Here is a 17470-nt window from a genome sequence, read left to right on the forward strand (position 1 = left end):
GAGAGATGAAGGTAGGTTGGGGGATGCAGAGCGTGCTGGGCTGGTAGGAGAGCAGAGGGTCAGAAACCCATCTATCACTGCAGGGCTGACAGGCACTAAGTGCATGCAAAACTCTAATTAACAACATTTGCACTCTCAGCAATGATGGGCAGGCAGAATGTGTTCTTTGGGTACTGATTTTTACCCCCAAATAGAGCAACTAAGAGTGTGCACAAAGAGAGGCTCCTCATTTCTGCCATCACTGCCCATGCTATAAGCACTGAGAGCACGGCTGACATGCACACCCTTCTCCCATCAGAACTGATGGCAGTGCCACATATCACCATTGGAAGCACACTGATCAAACCACTTGTTTCCCTATTCTAGGCTAAACTATTTAGAAGGGTGAGAAACAACAGGCAGGTAGCTTTGTTTTCTGCCATTAAACACGTTTGTAAGCACAAAAGGTCCTGCTTTGTGGATCAAAAGTTTAAGCTTTTCAAGGGTCAGCTCTGAGCATTGCTGCTCCCTTCAGCAGGTCGGTGCTGAGCAGCATCAAACACTGCATCTTTCAGCACCAAGGAAACAAGCAGAGCAGGTATCAGCATTTCATATAGAAGAACTGCGTGGCAGATAGAAATATTAGAGCAAGACTTTTCCAGAGATGGAAAACACACAGAACAAGTGAGACCTGGGGCAGCCAAGCTGTGGAAGAGCACAGGGCAGTCCCTGCTCAACCTGCAATGGCTCAGCAAGACAGGAGAGATGCTGGGCTCCGTTTATGAGCGCTGACTGCTTCACATAATGCCACAGACCCATGGCAAACAGCATCAGAGGAGCTGACAGGAAGTAATGAACGAAAATTCAGGGCAGAATGGAAAAAACAACCATCTCTCAGGCTCAAAACCACCTCTCCAGAGTCCCTTCTGCAATGGGATTCAGCACTACTTCACAGAGATGGTGCTGACAAATTCTCTTCCTCCAGCAATGTTATAAATCATGCAAGAACGCGAGGGAAGAAGGATTCCAGAAGTGGATTATCAGCCTTCCATCACTGATGAACAGCTTTGAAGAATGAGAAATAACATCTATTAAGAAGAGGGCACGCTGACTTCAATATTTGCAGTGTGAATTCATTGTAACTTTCATATTTCCCCCATCAGTCTCCTTTTGGAGAAGTCTCCATAGACCCTTTTCAGGGATGCTAAGCATCAGAACTGATAAGTTAAAAATAAATAGAAGTTCAGTAGGAACAAGCAGGGGCCTGGGAACAACCAGCATCAGGGAAATAAAAGCTCCTCCAGGTTTCAACCTGCACTGGGACCCTCCCTAAAGCCCACCAAAGGGTATGGAGCCAATGGGATCCCACATCCCTCCTCTTTTCCTTCTATGAGGATGGAGATTCTCAGGGAGAGCTCACAGTGGGGATCCAACCCGCACACATCACACCATGAATACACACCCAGACATGAGCATGAAGACAGCAGATGCAGCAGAGCTCTCTCATCCCAGATCCATGCTTCTGCTCCCAACACGTGTGCCAGAATCAGAATGTGATCTGTGCCTGCTCTCTGCATCCCAAAATCCCAGCCCACAGCTGAGGCTGCAGGCAAGGATTGATCCACAGTGGGTACAGCATACAACAAGAACCTCACGCAAGAGACAGCTGATCCCTAGGTGCACTTCAGCAGTAAAACTGGTATCAACTTATTGCTCTTGTAAAGCAGTAGGACAGGAAAATGAATGTAATTCCAACCCACCTCAAGCATAACAGAGATCTCTTCACTTCTCCTCTCATCTTTCTCCTTCTATTTGCTCTCCAGCACCCAAATCCACATGGTTACCAAGTTAGGGAATACATCTGCTCCCACTCCATCCCCTGGGAGCACAGAGTGGGAGAAGAGAGAGCCATTCCACCCCCAAAACCTGAGCGCAAGAAGAGCTGCTTCAGTTCTGCTCAATTCCTCCCATATTCCTTGTGTCTTGCTCATCCACATCCAGAGGGAGGGCAGCCACCCACAGCAGGGGTGCTACAACCCTCAGGCATCACAGCACCTCAATAATAATTGCTGATGTGCAACTACATAACAGCAGCCACCTGTATTTTGCAGGACAGCCTGGCATGGTGGTGAGCTGAACCTCACTGCTTACAGGTAATTCAAGCCAATCACGTTCACATCATAAGTTCATTTAAAGCAAAATCCCTCAAGTTCCAAGAGGAGAAAGCGAGTGCCTGACGTCACCCCCTTCACTGATATTTTACTGTTTGCCACCATTATTCTCAATTTCCCAGGGAGTGATCATATCAGGTGGTTCTGAATGAGCCCATTAGCCATTTTCTCCGTAACATTATATTCCTCTTTATAGTCTCATTCCTTTTTCCATCTCAAACCCATCAAGTTTGAAGCAAGCAAATCTCTCCAGTCTCACGAGACAAACCATTCTTCCTCGGGCCATTCCCTCCCCAGGACATGGATGTTGGCCCCCACCCTGTATACAGGCACCCAGTAACCATTGCTCAGTACTGTGGTCCCCCACAGCCCAGGTGCCAGGAGAGGAAAGGGCTCTGATTTAGGAGATGATGGCTGTGCTGTTTACACAGCCACCAATAAGACAGAAGCAACGATGCATGCAGATCCTCCAGGCCCCATCCCAGCACCTCATCCTCTCATCCTTTAGGGAAGAGCACAACTCTGTGCTCAGATGGCAAAAGCCCTTCAAAGCAAAGACCTGCTCACCACATCTACATTGCATCATGAGACAACAAATTTACTGCAAAACAGGCCAGCACTGAGATATTCAGTGGCCACTTGCTGTTTGCTTCCCTCAGAGCTTTCAGGGCGGTGTGAGCAACAGATGCTCATTAACTTGCTGTTGGGGAGCTTGTTTCCACAGTCCTGCCCACCTGAGGGCAGTCCCTGAAGCATTCTCCTATTCCACTTTCTAGCAAGAAGAAGTTAAATATGCTTACTGGAGATTTCAAGGAATTGCAGAGGGAATTATATTCCTATCTATCTTTTAGAGGCTTGAATATCTGCCTTTGGAAGATTCCAGTCCCTAGCAAACCCATCACTAGGAAGAAAAAAAAAGAGAGATAAATGGAAGACAAATGCTAAGAAGCCATCAGCTAGGTACAGAATATGTATGTAAATAATATGCAACAAGCAGCAGATCCATAAGGCCTTCCTGCATATGCTATTTATGCGACTGTCAAGCTTGTTCTGAAGATGTCATGCAAAGAGCCATGCCAGCAGTGCTGTACATATGCTCCAAATTTCATAATGTTATGTGGGATTGAGAGTCAACTGCTCTGCTGGGATGAGTGGTTTCCAGAAGAGCTGAATTGCTTTGCAGGAGCCAAAAACCAGGGCCTGAAGGTTTGACAGAAAAGGGTAACACCTCTAAATAGTGCCCCAAGGACAACATCCAGCCATACAAACCCCATACATACAGCTCCTATCTGAAAAATAGTCAGCATCCCTCAAGAGAACAACCTCCCCTTGTCCTATAGCACATCACACTGCTCACATACTTCCTCCAGCTCAAAGCCTTACCTAGAAGCAGAGCCATCACTACCGAGCTGCTCCCATGCTTCCCACTCCACCACAATCCTTCCACACCCCTCACATGGCCCTTTTATGCCCTCTTCCCAACATGACCCACCTGTGCCCAGCACAGTGATGGGACCTATTGGTGCCACCTGGGCTGCAATTTTCCTGCACTAATGGTCTGGGATCTGGTTGGGTAGAAGAACTGATGCTGGTAATGAGTGTGTGTGATGGAGCCAGGACATTGAATGTGAAAAAAAAATGTGTGAAAAGTTTCTGAGAGACAGATATTCTACTACAATTAACAGTTCTGAACTTGAAAAACCATGTGAAAAGTCTGTAAGGAGTAGATAGCCTAACACATAACTACTGGGCTCTCAAACACAAATAGCAGCCCATAGGGAACAGGGCTGGTATTGGAGGAGGCATAAAGTTCCTTCCAAGTCCTCCTAGGACAGGGCAGCTCTTCTGTGCATAGGATCACTGAAGTTGGAAGTCATTGAAGTTGGAAAAGACCTCCAAGATCACCAAGTCCAACCCCAACCCACCCCACTGTGCCCACTGACCATGTTCCTCAGTGCCACATCTCCATCTCATGACATGTGATTGAAGCTTTCTTATGCAATAAAAGATCTGCACAGGTCAGGTTTCCACACAACTGGGGTTTGGTGTAGAGTTGTTAGACCCCTCTTCTGCACTGAGGTTCAGCCATGCAAGAGGCAAAAAAATCCTCAACTTTTGTTTGATAAATAATAATAATTGAGAGCTCTATTCAGATCTTTCCCTTGCATAAGATGACCCTACAAGCCTTAAGAAGCGTTATCTCAAGCTATCAACTGGTTTTATGTAAATCTGAATGAGTGCTGAGGAAAGGGGAAGGGAAAGAGAGTGAGAAATGGCATTTCTAAAATGGTTCCCATACCTCAGGTTCAATTATACTTCTAGAGGTTTGGATCTGTGCTTTCCTGCAGACTTCAGGCTACCACAGAAGATAGATGAGGTTATACAATGGTCTTGGCGCTGCCTCTTCTATAACCTAGAAGTGCAGCAGCTCAGTCCTGCAGTCACAGTGGGTAGGGGTTAAGATTAGTGCAGGAATGCCTTTTAATGCCTCCTCATCACTGTGAATCTCGGAGTATGTCAGTAAAATCTAAACAACTTAACAGTTCTGCCTTATTCCTGTCCTCCCTGACCTGGTTTTCTTTATTCACGTCTTCAGGTGATGAGCCATCACTGAGCAGCACCTACGCATCCCATTAAAAACCAACCCCACAGCCTGCAAAATGGGTTACTGTGCACCTCCTGCACGGCCCCTCATGAACCCTTCCACCAGTTTGCAGATCCCATTGGAACCAGCAGGTGATGCTGAAGCAGAAAACATGGAGTTCCTTCTGCTTTCTATTAGGCTTTGATTTTCCTCCCATAAAACTCCTAAGTGAGAAAAACACTGTGATCTTGGTGGGGGATTTAGAAAGTGTAGGATATAAATGATGACACGCAGCATATGGCTTTGTTCTCACTATCTAGTCAACTCCTCAGTCCGTGCAAATACACGTGGGATTTTTCACACCTAGCAAACAACGAGGAGGCACCTGATAGAAGAAGGGACATTCCTTTAGCAGAAGGTTGGTTGAGTTTAAGCTTTCCTTGCACTGCCCTTCACACAGCACTTGCACCTCCCCAACCTCACTGTGACATTTCTGGTGTATGTTAGATACTGCTTTTCCCTTTGCAAGCCTGCAGGTGTTGCAGGGAGCCTTGTGTAGAGCAGCTGTGCTGGGAGAGGAGACTCGTGGTCAGCACCTTGCTGATGCCTGCTGCATCCCTTTGCAGTCAGAAGATTGCACAGCAAATGCAGCAAATGACCCCGTCCAAAGCAAGAAGAGATGGCTTTTTCTTTTGTAAGGCATGCATCATCAGCAGTTTGTGGGAGTCATAATGATTTGCAAGAGTCAGTGAAAAATTGTCTTGATGGTCTTTGCTTGAAGCCTGAGCATTGCAAGGCTTAGCAGTGCTACAAATGCATCTCCATGGGATTTTTATTTGCTCTCATTGCACGAGCTAATTCTTCATCTAAATACTTCTGCTGGGATCTCGGCCTGTGCAAGAGATTGTATTTATTAGGTAAAAAAGGAGAAACTGATACGTCATTGCTAAACATCAGCAATAGCTCCTGATATTGCCAGCATCCACTGTGAGACACAAAAGCTCCCTCACCCATTCCCAGCTCCACACTATTCTGGGGGCACAGTGCGAACGCCTTTTGCCTACTGTTGGCCATCCTTTGTATCACCAGGACACAGAACTTGTTCCATCCCCCTGGCCGTGCCTCGGTTTTTCCCTCTGCTGTCAGCTCAGCATGTGACACGCACTTATTTTGCTCAGACAAAATCAAACAATCAAATCAGTACATTTACCAGAAACATTAAAGTGTGGGGAAGAGACACTTGATAGGCAGCCTCCACTCCAGGGGATGGGAAATGCAAAAGCTCTATCTGACAGGCGGTGACATTTGCAAGTATTGCCGAACTTCAGCAGCAGAAGGGGAAAAAAATAATGTTTGGTATGTCAAGGGACCTTCAGTGCTGTCCTATCCACTACCAGGACCAAGACCCACAATTCAGAGTCACAGAATACCCCATATTGGAATGGATCTATAGGGCTCAATAAGTCCAACTCCTGGTTCCATACAGGACCATCCAAAAATAAGATCAAAAAAGAGAGCTTAGAAATGGGCACCAGAAAACAGCCCCCTAACACCCCAACTTCTGTATTTGCCCCATTGCTTATTGACTGGGATCTGGGGGTGCAATAAACTGGTCCAAGCACACAAAGAGTGTGCACATGGATAAGCATGCAAGTATTACACAAGTTTTTCTCTACTCGTGCTGGATTTGCACAGGGGATGTTTTTCTCTTCATATCCCCCATGGCTTTGCCTGCCCAAATCCCATACATGCTCTTTTAAGGAAGTCCATCGCCGTACCCAAGTGTCTTCCACATAAAACTAACAGCAAAATCTGGTAGGATGCCTTTAGTTCCAGCATTGAAATGCACTGAGCTTAATGGTTTTGCTTGATGAATACATTTGGTATAGATTTGAGTTGCTTTTGTTTTCCTTCTCCTGAGATGTGAGCTCGGTTGGAGCGCACTGATTTCTACAAGAGCACATAAACCATTAGGATCCAAAGAGAGCAAAGAAAGTTCACAAACTCAACGAGAATTTTCACACACCCCCTTTTCATCTCTTGGTCATTCCTTAATGAATTCCAGACAAACTTTTACATAGTTTCAGTCAAACTTACACAGTGTTTTTTCCTAGAAAGATGTGATACCACTAACTCTCCAAGCTCCAAGTAATAAGAGCCAAAACCCTGGGTAAGAAGCACGGTGACCTTGATGGAAAGCTAACAGAATCAACGTGGAACAGAAACATCTGAAGTCCTCTGCCGTGTCCTCCGGTGCCATCGGCTGTCTCAGCTGCAGAAAATGTCACCTCTGCCAAACAGGGGGTTTAATCGAAAATTAAGTTCTAGGAAAAAATGAAGGAAGAAAGAGAGAAAGAAAGAAAGAATAATATTTGCTTTCATTCTAAGAAATACCAGATGCAGCTGCTGCCCTCGAGGAGAGCACTGAGAAATCATTTCCTAGTTGGCTGGGGGGGCTGTTGGGCTTTTTGATCGTTAACAGTGAGATGCAGCCAAACCTAAGGAGAGGAGCAGAGCTGGAGTGGGCACATGGAGCCCTCTGAGACTGCAGGAGAACCCTGGAGGATGGGGCAGCCACAGCACATGCACATCCCCACACAGCCAGCAGCAGATTTGGGAGCGTTGAAACCACCTACGGCAGCTGCAGGAGCTGGCAGTAGACACGTGCTGCTATCAAAATGAGCCCTGCTAGCTCTGCGATAAGCACACACAGCAGTGCCTGCCAGCTCCTTCTCTCTTCTAGCCTGTGCTCATCCACCTGGTCCCAGCTTGTCTGCAGCCCGTCCTCTGCTTTGTGCAGGAGGGTGCTCCCTTTGTGTGGGTCTGCCAGAGGTCTGTTATGGAATTATACAGTCATTAAGGTTGGAAAAGACCTCTGAGATCCCCAAGTCCAACCCCAACCCACCCCACCATGTTCACTGCCCATGTCCCCCAGTGCCACAGCACCATGGTCCAGGACAACTGCAGGGATGGTGACCCCACCACCCCATGGGCAGCTGTGCCACTGCATTGCAGATCTTTTGGAGGATAAATGGTTCCTAATATCCCACCCCAAAATGACACAAGGATTTCTTTCATCCTCAACAATCCCCTTTGCCACTGCTGGGCCTCCACCACAGGTGCAGCTAAGATCTCTGCCTCACCCTCAGCCATTTAGTGGGTATGGTGGTGGTGGGTTAGTAGTTGGACTAAATGATCTTTGTGGTCTTTTCCAACCTTAAAAATCCTATAATTCTCTGACAGAGCATATCTTAAAAGCCCTGGAGAAATTCCTAATCTTACTTTTTAATGAAAAATATTAAGCCTGGGGACGGCTGCTGTTCCTATGACCAACACATTCTGCAGTACAGCTGTATTTTCTGGCCTGTATTCTCTTTTCCTTCTCATGCAATATTTGTTTCCTGAGAGAGAAAACAACAGATCAATTTTGCTCCATTATGTTCACTGCACATTTTTAGAGATTTCTTACCAAATTCACTGCTCTGTTCCACCCTGTTTATCTGAAAGGTTGCAGGAACTTCAAGCATCATTAGATCCTTGACAGAAATTATTTTCACTTGCAATTTACCATCCCTGCTCGGAGAAAAGCCTGCAATATAAGGCAGATGAGCTGCCCTGGAGCTCGTTAGCTGTGTGAGTCTCTGCCCTCTGTGCAGATCAGAGCAGCAGCTCACCCAGGGCTTCCTGAAGTCTCCCCACCCATGCCATGCTGTAGCACAGCCCTCACTTTGCTGCCCATGATCTGCTCCACACTGTGCTTACAGCCCTTTTCCAGCACCAGAACCCTGGTGGAGAAACCTTTGCTTCTCCTCTTCATACTTGCAAGATGAATGTTTTCCATAAAAGCATCCTGAACCCAACTGGATATCATAAAACTATAAGGGTTGGGAGGGTCCTCTGGAGCTCATCGAGTCCAGCCCCTCTGCTGCAACTATATGAGCAAGCTCAATAGCACTGCTGAAACTAATGGGTCCTATTTTGCCATTGATTCCTCACACTGTCTCAAGTCCTTCTGCTTTAATGGCACTCCTTCAGGCATGTCCTACTCTTCAGTTTGTGTTTGTACAGCATGTTCCACAGGCAGCCTGCATGTGGCCTTCTGGACACTGCCACAGTGCAACAAGTGCTGGGGGCTGCATCCTGCTGCCACGGATTCAAGCACCACTTCACCCCTCAAACAAAGGTGAACAGCCTGAAGACATCCCAGTTTATCATTTCTTCTGCTTGGCCAGAGAATGTCACTGAAATAAGTCTTCCATTTCTTTGTAATATGTTCTTAACAGAAAGCATTCAAGCATTCAAATCACCGGCTACCTTGGACTAAAATACCTCCTGTTTGTCATCTGGGCTGAAGTGACCTTAAAAAACTTGTGCATCAATTCACTCCTTCACTGGGACACAGCCAAAACTTCATTTAACCTGAAATCATGTGAAAACAGGGGGCAGACCAACCAAAAAACTTCTTTAAAGTTATGCCATAGCTCTATTTAACTTGAGAAATTAACTGAAAGCCTCGTAAGCCCAGTGAAATGTCATGAGACCCAGAGGGGTCAGTACTCGCATCAAGTTCTGACTCCACCTGGAATGGGTCAGGCTCCCCATATCTTGCTTTTCCTATTTTCATCATCAGGATATGGAATGCTCCTCTAACCTCTAAGGGACAATCCAGGTGAGGTCTTTGATTGCCAACAAGCACAGCTTCTTGCAGTCACCATGCTCATGTGACAAGAGCATCTCTTCAGCACAAGACAAGTGACTGGCTTGCTCCAACCCTATCCAAATGGCAGAAATTTGCTCTGGGGCTGAACACCTATGAGGTGTAAGGAGCATCCTATGGCCACCCTGGAACCTGCTGCTCAATCAGCAGTGACTCAAGCTGCAAGCCCCAGGCAGCAGCACTTTTTTGCCCAACAGATGCCAAGGAGATGTATTACTCATCCCAGGAGCAGGCGGGATTGGGATTTGTGCCCTGAGGGCAGCAGTCACCTAGCAACTCTGAGAGGCTCTGCCGTGCTCCCGACACATCTTTGACAGCAGCACCGTATCCTTTCAAGTCACTGTTAGAAACCAAGAAGAAACATGAGAGGAATGGATCGGTTGAGTCTTCTTACGGGGTGAACTTGCATTGCTCCACAGGCTTCATGGATTCCTCCTGAGCTGTGGCTAATAGCCACTGTGATGGTGGAGGGAAGAGTGAGGCTCTGGCAGCATCACTCCCTCATCCAACAGCTCATGGCTGGGACCAGCCCTTGAAGAAGGCAGAACTGGAAAGGGAGGAATGGATCCAACAAGCCCAACAAGAGGCCTTACCTCTATCCATACCTGGAAAGGATGGTGCAACTACAGCCAACCCCAGCACAGCTCCCACCATGGAGCAATGCCCCCTGCTGCCATGTGAGACAGTGTCAAACACTTTGCAAAACACGGGTTGTCCTCGACCTGCCTAATAAACCACAACTAAGCTAATGAACCCAAGCTTCTAAAGACCTACGTTTCATAAACCCATTCGTTTTATTCCTAGCGCTGGGCTCCTCATCGATTGAATTCTTTCACCTGTTCTATTATTTTACCCACAATTACAGAATCACAGATATAATAACAGCCTTTTGAAAACACAAACTAGCCTTTTCTCAGCCTTTCTGGTGCTGATTAAAAATGAACATCTGCAGACCTCAGCCTTTTGTGGCAGCTCTTCTGAGACTCTCCAACACGTGTTACATCGACACTGGTTTCTAAGTGTGCCCCCCGACAACGCAGATATAATTTACTACTCTGCTGATTAAAGGCAGGTTGAGAAAGATTGCACTGCCCATTAGAGATACAAAGCACATAATTCTGTCCTTCCAAATGGCACAAAGAAACAGTGACCAAACATGATTGCATGGATTGAACCACTCCACACACTGATGGACCCACCAGCTGGAACCATTTTTTTCCTCCTGCTCAAAGATATTTGAAGTATTTTTGTGCTTCCTCTTGACAGCCACAGTTTCACAGTCTTTAAAAAACTGCCCTTCATCATCTGGCTGAGCTTCATGATTCCCGATACACATCATTTGGTTACAAGTTCCTTTTGCAAACTATTGCTCTTCTCATATCATTAATACCTACCCTGGCTAGGATCCTGAGACTGGGAGCCCTCTAAGCAAAGACTTCCTTACAATGAAGTCCAATTGCTTGTGCATCAACCACAATGAACTCCACCTCAAAATCCCCTATATACACTCCCCTTTTTTGCCCTTATCTCCCATCCATTCCCAAGCACAGTTTCCCCAGTGCTGCTTTGGCCTTTTGGAAGCTGCCATAGGACCACATGGCTGCGACAGTGACAATACTGATGGAAAGGCAGGTGAAGCTGCCCTTTATCAGCCCCTGTTGGATGCAATCAGGCAGTGATCAGCAGTTTCTAGGCAACCACAAAATTCCTGTCCAGCAAGGTCTGGAATAGACTTGGGGTTTGTTCTGGCCAAAATATCTTTTGTGCTAGAAAACTGTTAGCTATCATTATGAGAAATCCTTATGGCGTTTTAGTTACCAGATACATAGCGCTTCCAGAAGTCAATCTCAGCACCTCTGCAATGACAGCTATTTGCTTTTTGCACATCTCCAGGCAGCTGTGAGGCACAGGACCCCCCCTCCTGCCACATGGGGGTTCTTTAGGTAAGCACAGCCCCCCCATGAGAACCAGGCACAAAATAAGACCTTGCCCCCCATTCTCCAGTTCCTCCTATGCTTAGCTTCAGGAGAACCACCCTGCTCCCTCCTAACCCTCAGCTCACCCAGACCTCATGTCCTTCATCCTGTGTCTTGAAGGTGTCCCAGAGCTGCTGGCCCACGAGCATCCATGGTTTGACTTGATGACCTTAGATGTCGTTGCCAACATCAGTGATTCTACAGACCCCAGGTGAGCAGTGCACTGGGGAGAAACATCATCCTTTATATCTTCTGCTGTCCTCATTTGTGAGGAGAAGGGGCACTGTCCTACAGGAACACTTCACACCACAGCTGCTGAGACACCTGTATCAGAGCAGCAGAGCCACTCCTCAGGCTGTGTGAAGCCCAGGGTCCATGCATTACACTGTCAGCAAATTGGAGATTAAAACCTTGAGAAAAGGGCTTTCTCAGCCCAGCAAGCAAAAAGCAGGACAAAGCACCTCTGATGGACTCACTGAACCCAAGTTGAGCTTCTGCTGTTGTATTGTGGGTAGGTGACAAATCCCAATGTCTTTCTCACCCTGAATGTCCCACAGCTTTGTTTGCCTGTTAAAGGACTCAGTTCTAGTGGTGGAGATGGGAAGATCTCTCAGCAATACCTCGGAGCACTTCTCACTTTCAGAGCCGTGCTGCCCCAGAGCAGCATATTTAGAAGGTAAAAGCTGGCGAGGCATGCCCTGAATTCAGCACAATGCTATTTATCTAAGCAGAGAGCAATAATAACACAGCAGAGATTTCATTTCCTTTCAACACATAAGAACTCTGCTGAGCGAAGGTGAGATTAAATAATACAATAGACAGAAAGAGAGCAAAGCAAAGGAAGGTTTTTAAGTCTTTCTCCTTCGGCAGGAGTTATGAAAACCTTACAGGAGCCTTCACAGCTAAAGCTCCCTAGATATCCTAAGCCTCTTATTGAAGACAGCCCTGTTGCACACTCACCTCCAGCAAGACCTATGCCTGATGGAGTTAGCAGAAGGGGATGCATTGGCACAGGCCTTGGCTCAACAAAGGACTTGATATGTGCTGAAGCCAATCTACATCCAGGAATAAAATATAGGTGAGATTGAAGCACGTCCTCAAGCAGATCCACTTGGGCTCCATCAGGCAGTGTGGGCAGCGCAGCCCACCCGGAGCTGACGAACCACAAAGCGAGATATATGCACAGAAGGGGAAGGAATGCTCAAGCGAGAAGCACAGAAGGAGGAATGACATTTTGGCACTTTAATGCAGCCAGAAAGCTGGGTTTTGGCTGTGCCTCACGGCTTTACTTCCAGCCAACACAACAGAAGATGTCGTGCCTCCTGTGTAAGAGCCCATCGGTCTCATTGGAAGTCACAGCGCTCCTTATCACTGAAGATCTGAACAGGAGCCAAGAGCTGCAGTGAAATGTAGGACTTAATTATGTCTGACAAAAGCAAATCAATTAAAGGCTGCTTCGCATCTGTGTCGTTTTGATCAAGGCTTCTGTTTTCCCATCTCTTCTCCGCTCCCTTGAAGAAATCTGAATATTTATGGCTAAGAATTAGGTCAAAGCCAAGGAACGAATAAATGTTTCTCTGTGCAGGAGACAAGGAAAATCTCTGATTGCTAAACATGAAGCAAAATCCGCATTAGCTCTCAGCATGGCCAGGTAAATCCTCCACCCATTAAGGAAGGAACTCACCTGCGTGGTGCTGTGCCTGCGTAGCCTGAGCTCTGCAGGACCAGTGGGACTGAGCAGCAAATGTCCAGGATAAAGGTGGTTTATTTCTCCAACATCCATTAGATTTGCTTTTAAGCCTGCTGTTAACGACTGCCCTTTCAGGGGAGCTCCGGGACTCTGCAATTTGCTGCTATTGAAGTTCCCAGCCTCACACCTCAGGGATCTGTGCTTGCAGTGTTGTTTTGGGCAACGATGCTCCTAGAACAACGCCCTTCCCTGCTGCAGAGCCTTGCATGCAATCAAATCCCTCTGCTCCCATCCCTGTGTGGGGTCTCCTTTCACTTCAACATCCTTGACCCCCATCATCCAGCCAAAGGAATAGAAAATGGCACAATTCCATGGGTAGTTGTTTACAAGACATAACTACAAGCCCTGAAAAGAGAAAAAAAGAGTATTTATATGGAATTCACAGCAATGGTAAAACTCATCTGCTTGTTGCAAGAACCCATCCAGCACACCACCCTAACCACCATGTGCAAGGTGTTGCAGGAACCACATGAGATCAGCAGCATCCTGAGCCTGGCAAGTTGTTCCCACTGCATCCCCAGATGTGTGCCTTGTAGGTGAGCTCACAGCAGAGGCTGTTTGCTGGCCATAAGCCATAGGAATAAACCATCCCTTTCTCTGCCATCCCCATAGGAAGGCTGGGCTCTCCCCCGAGTGTTGCGATCTGGCCATCATCTTCACACTCAGCCCCATCCCTGCTCCCTGTGGGCCATTCCTCAGGGAAATTTCAGTTGGAGCCTCACAGAAATGATCATCCTGGTGGAATAATTATATCAGCATTGAGCTAATTCCTCTCCTCAGAGCCTACCAAATATTAAGTAAAGGCAATGCAGCGCGCTTTGTCATCCAAGTGCATCGGACAAGGCTGACACTAAGTGAAAACCAATGCTGACAGCATCGCTCTGTGTTCAACATGAATATATATGTATATATCTATCATACCTTGTGGAGAGGCTCAGGCTGGATGGTGCTGTTTGGGGTCAGGGGGTGGACTCCATGATCCTTGTGGGCCCCTTCCAACTCAGGATACTCTATGAAGCTGTCATAGCAATGAAATCTTTCAAGAGAAAAAAAACAATTTTCCCCCCCTCTGTTCATCTCTCTATTGTGGCATTTTCCATCCCTGGTAATTTACAGCTTTCTCCATCCCAGTGGGATTGAAAATTAGCTCTGCCACCTTGTCCACCCAAAAGCACCGTACAACTGGCAGCAACGTTGATTGCCCCATTTTCTTCAATAGGAAACTCTTCTACCAGGAGGAGCAGGATGATCTGTGGCAATGCTGCCTGTGTATTCTCTGATTTTATGCATTTCTTTGTCCTTGCCATGCGAGGAGATAAAGGACACCGCCCTAGGTGGCCGTGAAAGAAATGCTCTGCAGCCCTGCAATGCCATTGGGGTGGGAAATGGGAGTAAAGGGGTTTGGCTGGAACATTTGTACTGAGGCTTTGGAAAGGGAACAAAAACTGAGCAAGGCATCAGCATGGAGTGGGTGGAGGAGGATTATTGACTGCTAGCCCACGAATGCCAGGTTGTGGACAGGAAAGAGCAGCTGGAGGTTATGGACAAGCAGATGCTGGATGCCAACAGCAGGTTTGGACAGGATGGTTCCCAAACCTGCACATTTCCCAGGGCTTCCTGCCAGCAGCACAGCTGGGTCTGCATCAGGCTCTAACAGGGAGGAGCAACACCAGCCCCTAAGCCTGAGTTTGCTCCCCCTGCCACCCCAAAAAAAAGCCCATGCTATAAGCAGACCCCTGAACCCCTGTGGGCTGGCTTACACACCCTTATACACAGGAAAGCTGCCATGGAAATGACAGATTTTGTTCTTAAACAGGAGCAGCTAATGAGATGTCTTGCAGAGACGGTCTGCAAAGGTTGTATGGGGAGATCCCAAGATGAGATGGAGTCATTTGCTCCATCATAAGATATCTAGAAAAGAAAATAACCACTGGTACCAGTGTGCTGCTATTTCAGGCTCCTTCCTGCTCCCAAAGCCATCAGACACCTCTCTAAACCAGAAACATTGCACCCACAAGGCTATTACCAGTCTGCATACAGTAAGACCATTTTAACTAATGAATCCCCTCTAGAATCTGAATTAGCAGCTCTCCTGATTCCTGGTGGCTCACAAAGAGCCTGCCAGTGACCCCATGGAGCTTTGGGGAGCTGCTCCAGGGACACAACCCAGCCTTAGGAAACTGCTCTGCCTCTTCTTTCAAGGCCTTTTGTAATACCCAGGAGGCAGGCAGCAGTATTTGTGTCACTACCCAATAATTAAACTCTGTGATTCTTATCCTCTTCCGTCCCTCTGACAGATCTTTATGGATTGATGAGTTGGCTGGATGCAGCACATCTGTGGTTCTCCAGCACTTTGAGGCAGACCAAGTTGCTCCTCTGCCCCCCTCTCACAGAAACTCATGTCTTCTGTAGAAACCTTTTAATTTCTTCTTCCTGTTGCTCTCATCTAATTGTCTCTCTCTTATTTAATAAAACTGCTTTTGGAAGTCTGTGTACGTGAAAAACGGAAGTTCTGTTCAGTTTCCCCATGCAAAAATAACCTCAAGAAGGGCTGGACTTATGTGGCTCTGCTATGCTGGGCATCAGAAAATGCATCTTTTAAGCACCAGAACACAACCTGCCACTTCACAGCACCAAACCATCCCAAAAGTGCACATGAACAAGGCTGTACACCCCATTTCTACACCATGTTCCAAGACTGGGCTCTGCTTGGGTCTCCTTTGGAGCCACCAGAATCCACCACCACCTGTTTTTTTCCAATGAAAGAACCTTTGCATTTTTCTCTATCTTAGAAAAGGCCAAAAACAGTGCCACAAAACCTAGCTCTGCTATTACAGAAACTCTCGTCTGTTAATCAAGGCTTAATTGTTTCACACCTTTTGTTAACCTTTTGTTAAGTCCTGAGCTACTAACTACTCAGATGGTGATAAATCTCATCATTAATGCATGAACCCTGGGGCAAAAAATCATTGGAACATCTTAACATTTGCACTCTCTCGTTTGAGAACAACATCAAATATTCAGAACAGAAGCCCAGGTGGGAATAAAAGGCCTCACTGGAATAGGAAATGTTCTGAACAAAGCTCCCATTGCTGCAGGTGAAGGGCAGCTCCAGAGGTGTGATCAGCAGCTCTCCCACCACTGGTACCTGGCTGAGCAGCATCTGCACAACTCCTTCCTCAAAGCAGCATTTGAGTTGGAATGGGCTCATAAGGATCATTGAATCCAATCTCAAGTTTGCAACATCCATCCTCCAGTACCATCTCATCAAAGCAAGGGGAAAGGTGAACCCACACCAGCTGTGACATTGGGGGAGCATCCCAAATTACACCAAAGGAAATACACTTTAATTGCACTTCCTATGGGTTTGGCCAGAGCAAGGTGCAGCTCTGGATGGGAGCTGAGGCACAGCCCAGCAATGCCTCATGCATTTCAAGAGCAGAAGGAAGGAGAAATAGAGAAAAAATAGACCAAATACATGAGTTTCTGTGGGAAGGAGGCACTGGGGTTCCTTGGACTTCCTCATAGTGCTGGAGGATCCCAAATGTGCTGCGGAGATCTCAGCCACATGGTTTTCCAAGGCACAACCCAATAGGCTCCTTCAAGCCTAGGACAACATCCAGCCATTACTTCCCTTATTGTGGACCAGCTGCATCCCAATGTTTGAGTTGAACCATGGAGGAAAGCCAAGCTCCATCAGAACCACAAGGACTGCCACACCAAAGGTCTTTTCATTAGCACTTCACCCACCCTCACAGGAAATATATTTTCAGCTCCCCTTGTTGCTCTTCCTTTCTCCAAAGCAATAGGCAGCAGCTTTTATTTTAAGATAAAAAAAGAAGAATCTGCAGGGCATGTGTGGTCAATGGCTTCTTAATAACGTTTTTAGTACCGTGTTCCCAAGGGCTCATGTAAATAAAAAATGAACAAAATAAAAAGAGCGGAAAAAGCACAGCAAAAACAAATAGCCCGTGCACAGCCTGCTCCGAGTGCTTAATAACCCCCAAAGTGAAAGGTACTGCAAGGGAGAGGCAGGAGCCACGCTCCCAATTACACCCTGTCTGTCCGCCTCATAAACCAGAGGGATGGGGCTGCTGCTGGATGACACTGATCCTAATGCTGCTAAAGACCCATTTTTACCCTGTGTGGTTGAAATGGGGTTTGAGAGCCCCTGACTCTGAAGCACAGGTGAAGGCACATGGATGGGCAGTGCTTCCCATGCATTGTTTCTATTTGGGCTTTCAGTTCCTTGGAGGAATGCTCACAGGAGTCAAATTCTGAGCCTGAACTGCC

This window comes from Coturnix japonica, chromosome 20 (genome assembly GCF_001577835.2).
Source record: "Coturnix japonica isolate 7356 chromosome 20, Coturnix japonica 2.1, whole genome shotgun sequence".
Classification (NCBI taxonomy): Eukaryota; Metazoa; Chordata; class Aves; order Galliformes; family Phasianidae; genus Coturnix; species Coturnix japonica.